General features: G+C 37.8%; 1 protein-coding gene and 1 long non-coding RNA gene across 2 annotated transcripts in view; one reads left to right on the forward strand and one right to left on the reverse strand.

Moving 5' to 3' along the window:
* The window catches only part of LOC126503906 (uncharacterized), a 16,470-nt gene extending 16,084 nt beyond the window's left edge, over nucleotides 1–386 (reverse strand). The window contains exon 1 of the long non-coding RNA XR_007592450.1: nucleotides 280–386. This is a non-coding gene — a long non-coding RNA (uncharacterized lncRNA). The remainder of the gene's footprint in view (nucleotides 1–279) is intronic.
* Thsd7a (thrombospondin type 1 domain containing 7A) overlaps nucleotides 1–19,603 on the forward strand; it is a 402,007-nt gene that overhangs the window by 136,286 nt on the left and 246,118 nt on the right. The gene's annotated exons all lie outside the window — the stretch shown is intronic.

A 19,603-nucleotide genomic window follows, 5' to 3' on the forward strand; every position in this document is an offset into this window, starting at 1 on the left:
GGGGGGAGGAGGAGGGAAATGGGGGGCTGGGAGGAGGCGGAAACTTTTTTTCTTATTCTTAATAAAAAAAATAAAATAAATAAAAAATAAAAAAGATAGAAATTTAAAAGAAATCATTTTGCTCTGCCATCTTTCTCACCTATCTGTCACTTCTTTTTTCAACTTAAAAAACATTGGGAGCTGTGGTGTGGCACACAGTGTACCCTTTCACTCAGACAAAACATTTCAATAAGAAGTTAGTCTCTGGCTTCTGCTATACCATCAATACTGGATCCTCACCATGATGCCTCATCTGTAGTCAGAGACTGCTTGTTCATTTCTCCATCACTCAGACCTGAAATAATCACACAGAAAATATATTAATTGTAATACTCTTTGGCCAATAGCTTAAGCATATTTCTAGCCAGATATTACATCTTAAATTGATCATTTCTATTATTTTATATTTTACCACGAGGCTTGTGGTTTACTGGAAAGTTTCCGGCATGTCTGGCTCCTGCAGCAGCTACATGGTGACTCTGACTCTGCCTTCTTTCTCCCAGAAACGAGTTTAGTCTTCCCTGTCTAACTCTATTCTGCCCTGTCACAGGCCAAAAATTTTTCTTTATTAACTAATGGCATTCACAGCATATAGAGGAGAATTCACATCACTTTCCCTTTTATGTCTAAATGAAAAAAGAAGGTTTTAACTGTAAAATATAAAATTACATATAACAGAACAGGTACCAGGCAAGAAATACAGTTACAATATTTATATCTACTTTATCTTTTATCATAAATAAGAAAAACTATAACTATAGCTATTTTTTCAACTCCATCAAAGACTACAGAAGGGTATAATATTACCTAAGTTAACAGAAAGTGCATTTCAAGCAACTTCCAAAACTCTAGAATTGACAGAGACATCTTACCGCCTACACAGTCACCCAAAGTTCTTCTGTAACATTGGCATACCCATTCTCATCCTACAGATTCAAAGTATCTCCCAGACATTTTCATGAAGCAGGAAATTTCAGATAGTTCCACCTATATTGGTAGTATGTCAGTCACTTTCTTATGTGTCCTGAAGAATGTCTGGCAGACTCTTTTATGAAGCAGGAACACTGAAGGACAATCTCATCTTCTTTAGTCAAGTTCAGCAGGAATTTTTCTGTGGGTCCTTCATGTCCAGTTCATACAGCATAACATCAGCAATCCAGTCAAGAGCAGTTTCTTGCCCAAATGGCAAACCAACTCCATAAGGACCCTTTTCAATGTCCATCATCCTCTTGAAGTAGATTGGTGCTGCCAGGAAGAGTTGAGTCTCATTGTCATGAAAAGTTTTAAGTTCTTAAAACATTTTAAATGCCATATTCTGTTACTCTTTGGTAGGATTGAAGAATACCTATCCATCTGAAATATATCTCTGTAAACTAGAAAACCTAACTAACATTACTTCAAGCTTGACTATTAGAGATGACTATCTATTAACCTGTATTTCTTAATTATACATTACATTTTAAATGAGCTGCACAAAGCAATACCTTAATCAAGAGCAGAAATATACATATATCAAAATTGACCTCAAATTTGTATCAATAAATCAAGATCCATATCAATGCAATGTATTCATTTCTATAGCATATCCTCCTTTAAATGTAAACAAACATTTATAACAATATTTGGGAAATTGGGTGTATTTATCTCCAAACTGATTCCTGCTTTTTGTTGGGTGAGGTAATTTTGGGGTGTTCATAGAGAGTTTTCGGGTGGTCTTGGTCTGTCAAACTACATTAGCCTGAATGGAATCCACAGGTTCTCATCCTTTGTAGAAACAAAAGCAGAACTTTTTTTCCAAAGCAACACATCCTTAGACCCAAATTTTGAAGTCAAGATACCTTTAAAGTATATATGTTGGTTTAGTTTAGCAGTCCTCAAAATCAAATATCTCTCTGTAGTAAAAAAAAAAAAAAAATTCAAAGAAAACACAATAATATACATAATCCAGATTCTCTGTGAATTTTCTATCTTTACATGGATTATTTTTCTTTACTTTTTTGATCTATGACTGTCTGCACTCTGCCTCTTTAAAGACTTTGTTTTATTTTTTCTATATTCTCTTTCTTCTCTCTCTTAATCCCATGTACATTTATCCAACATGATGACCCATTTAGAGTTCTTTTCCATCTGAATTTGTTTTTATTGTGTATCTGTAATCCTTTTCTGACCAGGACGGCTTCTTAGAATGCCAAGCAGGCATGGCTAGGACCAATTCCTGTCCCTCCTGTTGGCTCCATCCACTCCAACAAGGTAAAGGCATGTTTGCTGCCTCTGAGAGCTAGGCATGCTGCCCCAGCTCCAGGGTCACAGTGGATCTATGTCACCATTAAGCAACTAGTGGAATGCTGCTCATAAATCCTTTTAAGTACTTGGCCTCCTGAAAGAGTCAGAGTTCATGCTGCCAGGACAAACCAGGAAGCTGCCATTTATGCCTTTTCTTATGCTGACTCAGTAAGCCGTCTCTTAAAGGAGGCATGATGCTCCTGCTCACTGCCAGCAAGCAGAACCCATAAAAAAAATGCCAGCTACCAAGAGGCCATACTTAACTCTGTTCTTTTGTGTCTAGAATTCCTTTCCAAGCTTCCTCGGGTTTTATGTGGGTGTAGTCAGCTCATGTTCGTGTGATATTCTGTTGGCAGAGGCTGCTTGTTTGTTTCCCCAATGTTCATACCTGAAATAATCACCCAGAAAATATACTAATTGCAGTACTGTTTGGCCAGTGATTTAAGCTTATTTTTTAGCTAACTCTTACATCTTAAATTAACCCATTTCTATTATTTTATATTTTACCATGTGGCTTATGATATATCCCCAAGGTTCTGGTGCATCTATCTCCTGCAGCAGGCTATATGGTAATTCTCTGACTTCACCTTCTTTCTCCCAGCATTCAGTTTTGGTGTCTACCACCCACCCCCATGCCTAGCTCTGTTTTACCCTGCCAAAGCAGTTTCTTTACTAACCAATGGTATTCACAGCATACAGAGAGGAATCCCACATCACTCATGTATTTTTGTTGTCCTGAGTCATGGAGAGTCTCTGGATGTAGTTCAGCAGGAATGGTCACTTCACATGTTCCAGTTGGTCATAGATGGGATGGATGTTGAGTGGGCAAACTAAAAGCACTGATGTGTGCCTAGGTGGTAACTGGGTTAGCAAGCTTAAACCTCCACTGAGACACTACCCCCACGATATGTGGAGTTGGCTCTTCTCGCTCACCACTGGGACAAGCTCTCCAGTGATTGCTGGCTTGCTGGCTGGCTGGCTAACATAGGGCAGGCAGGCTTTCCCAGGTCCAGCATGGAGTGGGGACAGCTCAACATAGCCTCTGAAATCAGCATAGCCTTAGGTGGGAAGTATTGATCCTAGGGATCAGTGCTGCCACCTGAGGTCATAGTGACATCCCAACACATGGTATATCTGAGGGCCATGTATAGGTCTGTGGACCTACTAGAATTGGGACTATGTTGAAATAGGAGCAGCCGGGCTGCGTCCCCTGGCACCCGGCCGCCCGCATGGCTAGCTTATGCCCGAAATAATTACACGGAAACTGTATTCTTTCAAACACTGCCTGGCCCGGCTAGTTCCAGCTTCTTATTGGCTAGCTCTTACATATTGTTCTAACCCATTTCTAATATTCTGTGTAGCCCATGAGCTGGCTTACCAGAGAGGATCTTAACCTGCGTCTGTCTGGAGTGGGAGCATCATGACGACTCACTCACTCAGCTTCTTTTTCCCAGCATTCTCCTCTGTCTACTCCGCCTACCTAATTTTCTGTCTTATGAGGGCCGAGGCAGTTTCTTTATTATTACAAGACCCACCTCCATCAGAACTATGTTGATGTCAGTGGCTCATATTAACATCAGAAATAGTAGGTTTTCTATTTTAATATTTTCATGACAAACTTTCACTCATATGTAGCATAATATCTATTATTCTTTTTCAAAATAATTCAATATAATTATTGGTTCAAAACATTACTCTTCCAAAATCTGCTATGACTTCTTAATTACATGTAAAGTGTTATAGGTAGAGAAGTATATTATTTTTATATGTTATGGTTTAAAAGCCTCACATGATATCAATTTGTATAATTGTATGAATTTCAAAAATGCATACCTTTGTGGTCCCAGGTAAGCTTTAATTGTTATTGTTCCAAATTTAGTTCTTTCAGCCTTTTAATTAAACTGACCATATTTCATCAGAAAGTATTTAGTAATGCCCCAAAATCTTATTAAATGCCCCATTGTTCTCTCTTACAGCATCACACACTTCTCATTAACAGTAATCATTACAACTGCAGTTTCCTGTGAATTTCCTTTTGAATTGACTAACGAAAGTCTCCTTATTTGACTGGGTACTTGAGGACCCAGGAAATCATGGGTCCTTAGTACCAATGCTAATGCTGCATATTCCAGTTTGAAGAATGTGTCAAATAAATGTATTTGTATTAATTTCTTTCTTTAGAAACTTCTAAATCACAAATGCTAAAAAATAGCCAATCTTAGCAAATTAAACAGATTTCTTTCATGCCTAAATAATGTTTTTTTTCTGCCAAAAATATAATGAAAGTGTAAGGAACTGATTAAAAGTCCTATGGCTTTGTGATATCGCTATTTCTTATTTTTTTATATTCAGACAACTATCTATTTTAAAAAGAACTTTGCATTGTGTAAAATTTCACTCAGAGTTTCAAAGAAAACTAAAGATTGATGAAGGAAGTATCATTGTGTGCCATCACTTGAACACAACCATGTTTTCACCAGCTGACTTTGCATAGCATTTAAGGGAAACATAGAGGTTCTTTTTTTATATTTAGTTTTTAAAATCTTTTAAATTTGTATTTTAAAAAGTATGCATTATGCTATATAGATATATAGGGTTTTTATGGTGAAAAAGAATCTTTCAAAGAGTTTATTACTTTGGTGAAACAAAGAAATGGGAGCTACAATGCACAGTTTAATGAGATTGAACTGCCTATGGCTTTGAAATTTTTTTTTTCATGTTGATTTAGAAAGCCTTGTTCTCTTGGTGTGATGCGTCCCTCTGGTTCTTTTTTTGTTATTCATTTATTAAAGATTTTTGTCTCTTCCCCACCACCGCCTCCCATTTCCCTCCCCCTCTCCCAATCAATTCCCCCTCCCTCTTCAGCCCAAAGAGCAATCGAGGTTCCCTGCCCTGTGGGAAGTCCAAGGACCACCCACCTCCATTCAGGTCTAGTAAGGTGAGCAACCAAACTGCCTAGGCTCCCACAAAGCCAATATATGCAGTAGAATAAAAAACCCATTGCCATTGTTCTTGAGTTCTCAGTAGTCCTCCTTGTCCTCTATGTTCAGCAAGGCCATTTTTTTCCAGACCTAGGCCAGCTGGCCTTGGTGAGTTCCCGATAGAACATCCCCATTGTCTCAGTGTATGGGTGCACCCCTCGCGGTCCTGAGTTCCTTGTTCGTGCTCTCTCTCCTTCTGCTCCTGATTTGGACCTTGAGATTTCAGTCCAGTGCTCCAATGTGGGTCTCTGTCTCTGTCTCCTTTCATCGCCTGATGAAGGTTAATATTCAGGAGGATGACTATATGTTTTTCTTTGGGTTCTCCTTCTTATTTAGCTTCTCTAAGATCACGAATTATAGGCTCAATGCCCTTTATTTATGGCTAGAAACCAAATATGAGTGAGTACATCCCATGTTCATCTTCTTAGGTCTGACTTACCTCACTCAGGATAGTGTTTTCTATTTCCATCCATTTGCCTGCAAACTTCAAGAAGTCCTTGTTTTTTACTGCTGAGTAGTACTCTAATATGTATATATTCCATACTTTCTTCATCCATTCTTCAATTGAGGGGCATCTAGGTTGTTTCCAGGTTCTGGCTATTACAAACAATGCTGCTATGAACATAGTAGAGCATATATTTTTGTTGCATGATAAGGCCTCTCTTGGGTATATTCCCAAGAGTGGTATTGCTGGGTCCATGGGTAGGTTGATCCCAAATTTTCTGAGAAACCGCCACACTGCTTTCCAGAGTGGTTGTACAAGTTTGCATTCCCACCAGCAATGGATAAGTGTACCCCTTTCTCCACAACCTCTCCAGCATAGGCTATCATTGGTGTTTTTGATTTTAGCCATTCTGACAGGTGCAAGATGGTATCTTAAAGTTGTCTTGATTTGCAATTCCCTGATCGCTAAGGAAGTTGAGCATGACCTTAGGTGTCTTTTGGCCATTTGAACTTCTTCTGTTGAGAGATCTCAGTTCAGCTCAGTGCCCCATTTTATAATTGGGTTGATTAGCCTTTTATGGTCTAGTTTCTTGAGTTCTTTATATATTTTGGAGATCAGGCCTTTGTCAGTTGCGGGGTTGGTAAAGATCTTCTCCCAGTCAGTGGGTTGCCTTTCTGTCTTAGCAACAGTGTCCTTTGCCTTACAGAAGCTTTATGTGGGAGTGTCATATATCAATCTGTTGATTTCATTGGTTAATTAAATAAAGAAACTGCTTGCCCTGATAGGTTAAAACATAGGTGGGAGGAGTAAACAGAATAGGATGCTGGAAGGAAGAGGAAGTGAGCTCAGACCCAACAGCTCTGCTCTCTGGAGCAGAGACGCCATGCTCAGCTCTCCCGGGTAAATGCAATAGCTCTGCGCTCTGAGGCAGATGCATGAAGCTCAAACCCAGGATGGACATAGGCTAGAATCTTCCCAGTAAGCGCACCTTGGGGTGCTTACACTCATTATTATAAATGGGCTCAATTAATATGTGAGAATTAGCCTAGAAGAGGCTAGATAGGAACGGGCCAAGCAGTCTTTAAATGAACACAGTTTGTGGATTGTTATTTCTGGCTTAAGCTAGCAGGCGGCTGAGGTGCTGGGGATACAGCCCCACTGCTCCTTATTTCAACAGACACTTCTCAGTCTCAGTAGGTCCCATTTATTCAATGAGGCCCTTACTGTCTGTGCTGCTGGGGTTATATGTAGGAAGTAGTCTCCTGTGCCCACGTGTTGTAGAATACTTCCCACTTTCTCTTCTATCAGGTTCAGCATGTTTGGACTGATATTGAGGTCTTTAATCCACTTGGACTTGAGTTTTGTGCAAGATGATAGAAGATATATAGGTTTTATCTGAAAAAAAAAATGAGAGCTCTCTGGTTCTTGTCCTTCCTACTTCTCTGTCCCTACTGTTTTTTTCCTTGTACTTACTCCTTCCAACCACATTTACCTATAGTAATATTATTGACACAGTCTGTTTCCCCAAGGAGCAACTAGAAGAAAGCATATGCTATTGTTAGTACAGTACAAATTAGTATTTATGTTTCAAAAAACCCAAATGTGCTCAGAGGAGCTGAACACAAGACTTTCATTAAGCAAATCCATCAATGAATCAATTTAGTTTAGGTCCACACATTTCACAATACTAGAGTAACTTCTTTCTGTAACAGAGTACCAATGATAACACAGAAAATATTCCAGTGGGGTTAACTGTAATACATATTAGACCTCAGATTCTAGAAACAGTTTGAACCTTATTTTAACCTTCATTGAAGCATACACATATTTTTCATGTAATAATATCAATCTGCCATTAACTTTTGTATTTGAGAAAATGCAAACACATCAAAAATAGATGGGTAGATCTTACTCTGCCACCAATGCTAGCAATTTCCTTCTTCATCTAGTTATCATTTGGTTATTTTTAATCACAAAAGGATAGTCAATCAAAAGGACAGGTAAGAAGATGTTTGATCATCTAATATAACAGACAAATGATCTATGCTATGATGTGATGGATTGAAAAACCTTTAAGTCTTCAGGAACTGAAGTTGAGTTAGTCATGTGACATTTTCCATTCTAGAACTCTATGGTCATATTGGGAATTTTAGGACTGTATTTGTTATTTAATGTGAATTAGCTGCATCTAATCCCATCATAACATTTTCCTTAAAACGGAACCAAAATTTATAGCTTGGCATAATTCTAGTAGCAATCAAAGCCTTGAATTGTATGTGGACAGATAAAATATCCTCGAGTCTGGATTGGCAGGGAATTTCAGGCATGCTGGCCCAGTTTTCAGTGTTTCCTTAGTCCTTCTAAGTGGATGAGGATTTCTTTAATGGGAATAAACCTCATCATATAAAGCTTATTTTCACTCTATTTACTATTGATTTCTAAAGGTCTGACTGCTTACAGTTTTTGAAAACATGGGTTAACCTTCTTGCCTGAAGGAAAATTGCAACTGGGGATGGCATTTCCATTTATTAAAGTAACACGACCAAGGAATCTTGCCTGAGGTGCTAACCTGTGGCCCTTAGGAAGACGCTTCAGATTTATAACATAAAAATTGTTTTTAAATAAGCCATGGTTTTATATTTTAAGGGATAGACTAGGGGAGATAAAGGAGAGAGAGAGAGAGAGAGAGAGAGAGAGAGAGAGAGAGAGAGAGAGAGAGAGAGAGAGAGAGAGAGAGAGAGAAAGAGAGAGATTTTTTCTGCCCGTGAGTGAAGCTCAGTGGTAGAGGGCTGCTTTACAAGCTACTCAAATGTCATAAAGGTCATTTGTACCCCCATATTTTCAGTTGTTTAAAGTGATAGTCTTTTCCTAGTGATAGTCACTCCTCTACTTCAGTCAATTACAGAAAATGTCAGTTAAGAGAAAACTATTTTATTGCATGCTCTGGTATTTAAAGCAGTCAGTGATCCAATAAGGGCTTTGACCTTACATAATAGTTATCATTTCAGCAGCTCTATCCAATTTGATCATAATTGCTAGACAGATAATTTGCAAATAAGGAGTCCCTTGTAGGGACTGGAGCTTAATCTTCGATGAAGCAGCCCTGTCTAGTCCAGCGCTCACACTCTCATCACCCATCTTTGGATTCAACATGGGAGGGAAGTCTGTAAAATGTTTTTCCCCACTGAGAGAAGAAACAGAAAAAGGGAAAAAAGCTTCTTTTGAGTCCATCCTTACACAATGTCCACAGAAATCCCAATACACTCTGATATATCTTTCTTTGTGACTGAAGCTTCTACATGTATCCTGTTTTCTCTGATTTATAGATTTGATGCGTATTTATTGTGTCAATGCAAAATGAAGGCCTTGTAAGACGGCTGAAATGTAGCCACTGAAAAATATTTTTTCTTTTTTGTTTTGCCTCACAACATAATATTTTTATTAATTATTTGGGAACTTCATAACACACGTCATCACACTTACTTCCCATTTCTTGAGGTCAACCCTCCTACCTTTGCTCCCTTCCTCCCAAAACAAAACAAAACAAAACAACAACAACAAAAAAAGATACTGAATCTTTCCCGGTAAGCCACCACTTTGTGGTGCTATACAGATTATTAGAAACGGGTTAAGCAAGATGTGAGAATTAGCCAATAAGAGGCTGAAACTAATGGGGCAGGCAGTGTTTAAATGAATACAATTTGTGTGTTGTTATTTCTGGTGTAAATCTAGCCACGTGGGAACCGAGCAGGACAAAAAGCAGGTCTGCCCACAGCCATTACTACACGTCTCCTTCTATTCAAATCCTTACATGCTTTTCTCTGTACTTGAAACGTCTTTCTTCATTTCAGTTTTTAGATGGAACCACTTGAATGGTTTCCACTTCCCATGTGAGGACACAGTCCTTTCTAGAACAGCACCGCTCTCTCAGGGATGAAAGAATGACTGGGCCTGTTTCTACTCCTTAGCCTACAAGGCAGTAAGATCTAAACAAGGCTGTTCTTTGTAATTCCTGAGAAATGGTGAAACAATATTGACTTCAGTCCCAGCACCTGGAAAGTTCCAGAGCTCTGGAGGTGAGGCCTACTCATCACTGTTATTTAGATGTTCTGAAGTAAGACAAACTCACAATAAAGCTCTACTCTGACCTTTAGGAAACCTCTCATCATTCTCATTGTCCACTCTTTAGCCAGTGGCTAGATGAAGCCTGGCAGATGTCAGCATCAGTAGGATAGGAGTGTTTGAATTGTTGGCATTCTAGTACCCCTCGCTTGCCAAAATATTACACAAAGAGGACAGAAATACTCTCAACAACACTGTCAAGGCTTAAATGAATAAGACACTTGAAAGTGTAATAGCTCTTCTGAACTTCAAAACCAAATCCCAGTTTCCCTTTCCTGTAAGAGAAAAAAAATCATCCAGTCTTGTACTACAAAGAACTCTTTACCAGGATCTGCTTCGTATTTAGAAATGTGACTGCAAGCACTCTCGGTCTCTCTCTCCTGTCTCTCATCTCTGTCTCTGTTTCTGTCTCTCTCTGTCTCTCTGTCTCTCTCTCTGTCTCTCTCTGTCTCTCTGTCTCTCTCTCTCTCTCTCTCTCTCTCTCTCTCTCTCTCTCTCTCTGTGTGTGTGTGTGTGTGTGTGTGTGTGTGTGTGTGTGTGTGTGTTGGGAGCTGTGAACCCCCAGATCCTGAATTTCTTGTTTGCCCCTGATCTGAGTGCCTATAGCTGCTCTGAGCATGAGACCCTCAGGAGTTCCTGATAGCAGGGGAATGGTTTCTGTTGCCGTTTGGCATGCTTCCCCTGGACACAGTAAAGGGGGCATTCTTGGGGCATTCTGGCCTCAAGGATGACCCATGTCTCTGTCTCTGTCTGTGAGTGTTTGTGTGTTTCAGTCTCCAGCCCCCTTGCCCGGTTCACAAACCGTATGGCAGTGCATAGAGCATAGACGGGTGTGGTGCACTGCAAGTGTGTGTGTGTGTGTGTGTGTGTGTGTGTGTGTGTGTGTGTGAGAGAGAGAGAGAGAGAGAGAGAGAGAGAGAGAGAGAGAGAGAGAGAGAGATCCTTTGTGCAATACGAGTAAAACCATGGATCACTAAGGCCAGAGTGAGTATGGCAAGCATGGAGTTATTCATGCTTATACAACGAAAATGACAAGTTTTATGTTGAATTGTATCAAACTTTTCTTTACTTTTTCTCAAAATTAATTCTATTTCTTCACTATTTTCTATATTTTAGTGTATTTTATAAATATTTGGTATATAAGAGGACCCAAAACTGTGGTGACATGGGCAAAGCACTTCTTTGTAAAAATCTAAGTAGGATGCTAAAACCCTCAATAATCAAAATTTTAGTATTTGAAATCATATTTCTAAAAATAAAATATAATGCAAAAATCTACCATGAATAAAATATATTTTTTATTTTTCATATTAAAATATAAGTATATTGTTTCCTTTTATTCCCTTTCCTTTCTCCAACTCCTCTCACGTCACCCTACACCCTAACTCCTTTATTTAATTATCATAGTTACACACACACACACATACACATACACATATACATGTATGCATAAATATATAAATGCAACTGACTATGTTTAGTGATTACATACATACATACGTACGTACGTACGTACATACGTACATATCATATGTCAGGACTGATTCAGACAACCAATTAGAGGGCTCATGCCTTGGAGAAGATTGCTTTCCCTGATCTCAGCATCTTTTAATTGTCTACATTTCTTTGTCTCTGGTGGGGCCCAGTGAGACTTCCACTCCTGTGGTAGCATTTCTATTGGAGTTGTCATTGTTAGAGTCTTACTTAGGCAGTCAGAAAGTTGACATACCTGGGGTGAAAAGTCCCTGTCATCTCACAGGTGATTTCCTGATCCTCTGGTTCTTATAGTCTTTCTGACCCATTTTCCATAGTGTTCCCTGTGAATGATAACCACTATTGAAAGCCACTTCAAATTCTACATCAAAAGGAAAAAATACCTCCTGAGCTATAGGTTTTTATCTATTTTATGGATATCCAGAGTGTTATAGATGGTGCAAATGTTTGAATGGCATCAGATCTTCTTTGTAACAAAGCAGTTCATTCTAATTTTACATCAGGTGAAGATAGTTGACTGTCACTTAGTCAAGAAAGTTTATCCACTTGCCAACTTTCTCTGCTGAATGAAAAACATAAAGGAATAGATGTTAGAAATATGACTGACGGATTTACGACCACACAAACAAACCCCACACTTTTCAGAAAGCACAGTACATCTGATAACTATCTAGTCTATTCACAATCTAACCTCCCACAAGTTAATGTAACATTATCATAACAAAATGAAATTCGATTCAAAAAATACAAGAAAAGTAAAGACAACTACTATATATTAAAAGGGAATATTTGACATTTACACTGTTTTACATGTTAGATAATATGGTGAACATAAATATGCGACTATGTTCAAAATGGAAGGACAGTAGAGTGGCTCATAACTGTAAGATTAACACACTGGTATTAGTTTAAGATACAATGTAATCCAATGAGAGAGTTTTACTGGTGCAGTAAACAGTCTCTCTAATTCCTGCTTATCATCTCTGAGAAGTTTGCAATAGTGCAGTAATTTCAAAGGGTGTACTTCTAGAAGCTACTCCTTAATAGCAAACAAAAGGAAATAAGTAGAACCTTAGGAAAAAACATAAATTTACATCCTGAATTTGGTAGTCAATTCTTCTTAGAATGTCTGGAAAAAAAAAGGTAGAAAAACCACACATCTGTAATTAGAAATTTAATGAGGAAATGGACCAGCCTTCGGTGCACTGTTATCCACTGTGCTAGAATGCCGGGATATTTTATGAACTGGACCAAGAGTACATTTATAAAGATTAATAATTGAAAATTCTCCAATCATTCCAGATATTGTTATCAATAATAGTTGATAATATTTAGTTTTTTCCAGCTGAAAGCAAAGCAGAATGCAGTGTGGGAATAAAAAGTTCATCCTAAATACTAAATCATCACACATTTAATATAGCTGTTGATAATAAATGTCCTGTTCCCTTTGGGACTCAGGTAACTAGACAACCACAAAATGAAAAAAAAAAAAGACAGAAATTGCTATGAAAATGTTAATCATCCTAATTTGCTTGCACAGGTTCATCTCCAGTGTGAAATGGGTACAGAGAGATTCATTGCCCTAGAAAGAGTTTGTGATAACCCAAAATATTTATGTAATGCGAGCTCCCTCTGTCTGTTTTAATGCATTACATATGTTACATTATTCCAGTTATCTACCTGTAAATAAAACTAACATCAAAATTTAGAAACAAAAAGAACAGTTTTATGCAACTGTCTCTTAAAAGATGAAATAACACTATAAATGGGATTCTCAGCAACACAGTAAGCTGCAAATTACAGTGAATAATGGATGAAGCCAGGCCGGTTCCATAGGCTTTTCTCAGGGAGAGGACACCTTACAGACTTTGAAGACCTCACGGCTATGAAATCTTCTGTCATTCTTATAATTTGAATGCAGATGCGTTAGTTTATTTCTACCAAACGATTTATACTTCTGAATCATGCCTAAAACTGAAAAGTTGTAAACTGCTTTTTCCTGGGAGTTTGTAATGCATTAGAAAACTAAGCAATTAAGAGCCAAGGGCACAAGCAGAAGCCAGCCATTAGGTTGCCTTCTCACTTTGAGGATTGATTTCACGAGTGTTAACAGGATTGGTAAAGCAAGTAAAAAACATTTGCTATCTCCATCCCCACTGTTTGCCCTTGAAGGTCTGTTAATGCTCTTTTGTAGCCCTCAGGTATTCTGCAGACATGACAGGAGTGCTCACCATTATCTCTATAGCCTCCAGAACCGTACACAATAACACTCTCATCAAACTCAAAGCATCAGCAAACTTGTTAAATCCTTTGGAAAATACATTGCTTTACAGAGCCAGGGAGTCACACCACCCAAGGTCAGTGTGGTACTGCTTGCTGGTCTATTTCAGCGATGGGAGTGTTTAGCAAAAGGTATTAGACTATCATTGCAGCAAGAAGAAACTAGAAATATTTGGCAAGAGTTAAGACCAAGTTACTTTAGCCCAAGATAATCTGAAATCAAAAGGACAGGACTGAATTTCTATGAATAGACTCAAAGCAAGAATTTGAAATGTAAGCGGTTGCAGAGTAAATTGATGCTGTCTATGGTATGTTGATGTGAATCTCTCCACCTGAATTATCAGAGGTCTACAAATGTCTTCCTCAGCTATCTATGTATGGCCGTGCCTTCTGTTTAAAGTCAGTGTGTCTCCAGCAGGCCAATGGTACATGTGTGCTTATACAACCATTGACAAAATTAAACACCAGCTTATTATAACTAATTAAATTTAGTTCTATTTGTTTATCCATTAATTTAACTGTTTACCAGAATAACGCATGCATTCTATTCATTTGGAAACATAGAAATTTGGAATTCTGGATCTAGACATGTTGCATGCTGACTAGATAATTTATCTCTTTTTATTATGTAATCACACATATGTAAGTTTCCCCCCTCTGCCTGCTCAGCAAAGATTGTACTACAATCATAATCCTGCCCTGTCCATACAACAGAACCTGAAGTTTGAAACCGTAGATCAGCCTCACAAGCTCTTCAGAATTTCTGGAAGCGTAAGCTTTCAGTTTTATTTCTTATTCCCCATATCTTATATTGTAGCAGAACTGGACTCTCCAACCATATGTTAATACAAATATCTCTGCCTTTTGCCATCCTTTTGCTTTCTGCTTGTTTCAAGTACATGTCCCTCAATCTTTGTATGTTTGTGGAATGTTATGCTATGTAAATTATACTGCTAATATTTGTCACACATGTTTGTATACATATCACACTTAAAGCATACAGCAGGACCTAGTAATTAAACATTCAGGAGAGGTGTCCAGGGGAGATAAAATGGTTCTAAGGATTCCAAAGAGGTATCAAAGCCTTGAAAGCTCAAGCAAAGGACAGTAGGAGCTAGATCTTTGAAGGGGAATTATGATTTAAAAAGGATACTTTTACTTCTTAATATCTATAGAACTTAATTACAAAATAGTCATGAATATTGTGTATGTGTCTAAGAAGAAATCATTAGAATCTTGTGCCCACATCATTTTTATTAAATATTAAGCAAGTTATTAATAATTAATACCAATTTAAAATCATAAAAGCTCCAAATATAAAAGTTTAAAAATCCAAATATTTGACTTTAAATATTCAATAATTATAACCAAAGATGATCCTAGCATTTTCTAATTTCTCAAACAATGTTCATTACTTTATTGACATTCATGCCACACTTTGTTTGCCTCACTTCATCATTTAGACTATTCTTCTTTACTTCCACCAGTTAGGTTGTTACTCAAGGGCATGGTGAGCATCTCAATCCCTGTATCTCTAGCAAATGGCATGCTATCGCAAAGAAAATGAAATTAAAATAAATGACAAAATATTGACTTAAGAATCACCTTTTTACATGTTATGTCCCATCACAGTAAAAAAAAGAAAAAAAAATACCTCCTTTGGAAAAGACCAGTAGTGTGGTTCTTTTCCTTACATCTGATGAGGTTAATTATCTGTGTGAATTACTTATCTTCAAGATAGCTTGTTTAGAATGAAGGAATTCACATATTCACCCCCACCTTTCACATTCCTTGTTAGGTATTTTGGTAGTGGAGAATATTTGATTTTCTGTTATTAATAGTTAATGGGCTAGGGAAATTGAAGTCTTAAGTTATAAACCACTTGAAAAGCAGGCAATGTCAAACAATCACACTATGCAAGATGCTGAAAGTCATACCATATCTATTGACAAGGACACGTTCATTGTAGTGCTTCTATGAAATTGATAGTCTCTGGTAGGTTAGGTAGAATATTAAGGATGAGGAAAGGCATTCATACCTGGATCCTATACAAAATAACTAGCATTGGGAAAAAATGGCTTAAAATAAACCATTGACGTGTAATGAAATAGTCCATTTTTACTGTTCTAGGTGAGCTATCCTCCATATTTCCACGCACTTCTTTTCATTTCTCTATCTTAGGACTTAACATTTACTGACAATGTAAGACTGTGAGTCTCTAGGCAGGCCAATAACCACTATCATGTTGTATACATGTTCATTGTTTGGTTATGCAGATGCACTCTGATGCCAAAAATCAATAATTCCATTTCTTTTGGGAGTACATAACAGATCTCACTTAGAGAGAGGAAAGACCATTTCAACTGGACTTAACAATAGGTAGTTCCTGTTTTCGTTTGCCATCAAAACCCAGTCTTGCCTTGAAAATACTATTTCATCTTCTGCTTTCCATGAACACAGTTGAAGCATTGACTCAGTAATCTCTGAAGCCCCTTCTGACTCCTAAGCATTAGAGGTTTATTCCTGTAAAAATTAACATTTATGAAGCTCATAAGTGTTTTGTGAAAATTAGTATAATTTTGTTCAATGTCAACCCGGGTCATTTTTTGAATAGTTACTTTCAATGAAGCAGATAAGCAATTCCTTTCAGCATTTTTCCTTAAGGTTAAGCTGCTCAACTTTAAAAATAAATCACAGGAAATTACGAAAAAAAATCAGTAATTTTGTATAACCCTCAATTTTCTGCATTTGCACTGGATAAAACACTGATAGCAAAATATGGTCTCAGCTTTCACCTTGACTGACAGTGAAGCTCTAGGTCCACAAAGCTGCTGCTCACTCTAATGTGGCTGTGACACTGAGCATTGTGACTGCTTCACAGGGCAGAGATGCTTGCGTCCCTTCCCCTGCCCTACCACTTATACAATTTAGTGTTGGATGTCAGTTCCATTACAGAAATATTGTTATGAATAACAATGTGTGATTAAGATGACTATTAGAAGCAAGCACCATGAGAAAGATGACATTCAAGCATTTGGGTTGTAGATTGAGACAATATTGTATCCATAAAGATATAAAAATGTCAACGAAGTCTAGGATGCCTCATGAATGTTTAATGAATGGCCCGCTCAAGTTCATACATCAGCACTTAGAAGACCTGGGATTTTAGCAACGAAACTATACAAACTTCACTGGTAAGATTCAACATTCTGGTTGTGTGTGACTTATTTCTATGCGACTGCACGAAATCAAAAAAAATTATTTTAAAAGCATCAATCAATATAAAATTTCAAATGCTTTGATTATTTCTTTGGTGAAACTTTTTGTTTGTTACCATAAAATGAAGTGTCAGTCTTCATATTTTTAAAAAGAAATACTCATTCTATGTGCTTTTTAATATGTTTTATGTAACATCGTTAATACACATGTTTTAAAAAATTCAAACTCTTTGATAGAATAATTTTTAGGGGAATACATATTTCCTTCTCCACTCAACAACCAGATTTACAGTGCCTTTTGAGATTTAATTCATAATACAATACTATCCAATGAGATGATGGGAGCTCTCCAGATCCAGTTTCCGCAAGAGGCAGAAAAATAAAACCCAAACCACACATAGCTTAACACCAATGTAAATAAATGCCTGACATTTATTGAAGACTTATAAACTTTGCCCAGGACAAATTGCAAAAATATTGTAATCTTTTGTTTCTCATTTATTCCTTACACTCTTTTGAAGCCCAAACAACTAATTGGGAATCGATACAGAAAATAACCTGTTTGACCTGATCCTGCTAAACAAGAGCAGAGTCACCTTGGAATAGTAAAGCCCCTTTTCAGCAAGCAGATACCTTCTAAAGAGGTGGGAAGGACAGTGTGTCCACATGCTGTGCTTCAAAAGCTGATACTTTGTCATTCTTTTTGTATCCTTTTGTATAGCAAGTTGCTTGTTACTCAAATGTACCTTAAATTCATTGTTTATGGTAGCCTCTTTTCCTCTTTCTTTACTGTTCTCTTTCTTCTCTGTTTTTCCTTTTCCCTTTCTCTCTCCAGAGAGAAGAATGTAAGCTTTAGGTTGCACAAAATCTGGTCTTCAGTCTGTAAGACTTTCAGGCTCTCAGGCTGTGCTTTCATCCACGGATTCCACAGTTCATAGAGCGCTGTCTCTGGTAAAAATGTGTTTTATGTGCAATTAGAGATAGCCCAAGGAGATAAATGCTGCACACTGCTCATGTAAAAATATCAGGGAAGCCTGTAATAGTCACAATACAGAAAAACGCTAAGAAGCTATGAGAATAGTATTTCAGTATGGGAAGTATGTGAATATGGTAGACCTATCAATGGAGGTTCAATTAAGGACAGCATAAAAACATAGTTCCGATTTGCCTTATTTTTCTCTAGGGCTTTAGGTCTCAACCCCACCACTTATTAGTTCTACTCATACCATATTTATTGAATTTATACGCCTGCAAAGCTGTTCTGCAGCTGGCAGGGTTTGAAAATTATTGGTAATTAACATTAATGGGCATGAACATTTTCAGTGGAAATTAAAAAAAATCCTTTGGTGCTAGGCATAATAATAAGATCGGCAGGCTGCCTCTTCTGGCATTCTCATTTTCTCCTTGGAAATAAGCTTTGCCCTGTGCCCTCATTTATGCAGAAAGTACGGGGGGGGGGGTCTTTTCATATTCTGTTGGAGATCTCAACACAGGCATGCCATCAAGCAACTGCATAAACTCTGATTGACATCACAAAGCCTTTGAGGCTGCTGTACCTGAGAATTGGTGCCTTTGCATTGTGAAATTCTGCTAGAAGTAACAGGCCAGTCAATTTAATACTTAAGTCACCATTTCCTGTTTCTTTGATTAGCATTCACCTCATTAGAAAGTGACACTGTCTTATTGATTCCATTCTACTACCCCTGAAAGAGAAGATAAGAAAAAGAGCGAGAATGTGACAGAGATAAGAATTTCCCCAAGGTGATCCATGAGTGGTGTCTAAGGAAAGCAATGCTTCCATATCAGTGATTGCTAGTGGGTACCGAGTTCAGAGCTGAGGAAAAATCTTTTAATAGTGTAATTGTTTACTTGAAAATCTACTTTTGCTACTTTTTGCTGGGGAGAAATATCATGCTTAGAATTGTGTCTCTTTCACGTTTTTCGTTCCTGTGTGCAAAGCAGATTTTAGTGATGCTACCGTGGATAGGGACTCACATCTCACATCGGGTCTTTGTCAGTTTTGTGCTTGTTGTTGAGAGAATAAAAGGCAGATAAAATTTATTTCTAGGTCTTTTCTTTTATAATAAAAGAATACTAAACGTTTGATCTATTTAAAGCATACAGCATCCCTAAGAAAATGATTGTTATCTCTCTTCTTTAAAAAAAAAAAACTACTGTGTTTTTCAGAAGTTCAGCAAACAATCCAAAGAAAAAGAGAGTAAAATACAAATACTGACACTAGCACAATTCCACCGAGCAGCTAAGCTTCCCTCTGTAACTTGTTCTGACTGTTGAGTAATACATTATGTTCTTGGAACAACACACATATGGAAACTTTGAGGACACTAACGTATAAATTCTATTTTAACACCTAAATTCTTGAGTTTTTTTTAATATAATTTTTTATTGAAAAAAAAATTTCCGCCTCCTCCCTGCCTCCCATTTCCCTCCCCGTCTCCCTTTTCCCCTCATCCTCCCTCTCCTCTTCCCCCCCCACTCCTCTCCCCCTCCCTCTCCAGTCTGAAGGGCAGTCAGGGTTCCCTGCCCTGTGGGAAGTCCAACGTCCTCCCCGCTCATCCTGGTCTAGGAAGGTGGACATCCAAACTGGCTAGGCTCCCACAAAGCCAGAACATGAAGTAGGATCAAAACCCAGTGGCATTGTCCTTGGCTTCTCAGCAGCCCTCATTGTCCGCCATATTCAGAGAGTCCGGTTTTATCCCATGCTTTTTCAGTCGCAGTCC

The sequence above is a fragment of the Alexandromys fortis genome, unplaced genomic scaffold (genome assembly GCF_014885135.2).
Source record: "Alexandromys fortis isolate MF-2015 unplaced genomic scaffold, M_Fortis_MF-2015_v1.1 scaffold_34, whole genome shotgun sequence".
Classification (NCBI taxonomy): domain Eukaryota; kingdom Metazoa; phylum Chordata; class Mammalia; order Rodentia; family Cricetidae; genus Alexandromys; species Alexandromys fortis.